General features: G+C 39.0%; 1 non-coding gene across 1 annotated transcript; it reads right to left on the bottom strand.

Moving 5' to 3' along the window:
- Positions 1-261: 261 nt before the first annotated feature.
- Positions 262-368, bottom strand: LOC128294303 (small nucleolar RNA R71). Its single transcript, XR_008284616.1, has one exon. It is a non-coding gene; the product is annotated as a small nucleolar RNA R71 (small nucleolar RNA).
- Positions 369-651: the final 283 nt, after the last annotated feature.

Below are 651 nucleotides of genomic sequence, written 5' to 3'. Positions count from 1 at the left end.
TCAAATGATACAATAGTTTGTTCAGTTTGATGGTTTGCAGGACAAGGATCCCAACACTCACTTGGCAAATTTCCTAGAATTTGCAATACCTTCAAAATTAATGGCGTTTCTGATGACACCATTCGCCTTCTGTTGTTTCCCTTTTCGTTAAGAAATAAGGCTAAACAATCGTTGAACTCGTTACTACGAGGGTCAATCACTACTTGGGAACAAATGACCGAAAATTTTTTATTAAAATATTTTCCACCAGCTAAAACAGCCAAATTATGTAATGATATCTCTTCTTTTGTGCAGATGGATTTAGAAACACTCTACGATGCATGGGAGATATACAAGGACCTTTTAAGAAGATGCCCTCACCATGGGATACCGCTTTGGCTAAAGGTTCAAACATTCCATAATGGCCTGAATCCTTCGACTCGGCAGATGATTGATGCAGCCGCGGGAGAAACTATCAATAATAAGACACCTGAGGCAGCTTACGAATTTATTGAGGAGATATTACTGAATAACTACCAGTGGCAAGTTATGAGAACAAAGCCGACGAAAGTAGCCGGTGTTTTCAACCTCGACACGGTTACTATGTTATCTAACCAAGTAGAACTCTTAAATAAAAAGATTGACGGTTTGTCTGGTTCTACTCAGGTACAA

The sequence above is a fragment of the Gossypium arboreum genome, chromosome 6 (assembly GCF_025698485.1).
Source record: "Gossypium arboreum isolate Shixiya-1 chromosome 6, ASM2569848v2, whole genome shotgun sequence".
Lineage (NCBI taxonomy): Eukaryota > Viridiplantae > Streptophyta > Magnoliopsida > Malvales > Malvaceae > Gossypium > Gossypium arboreum.
This window is presented reverse-complemented; position numbering and strand designations above follow the sequence as displayed.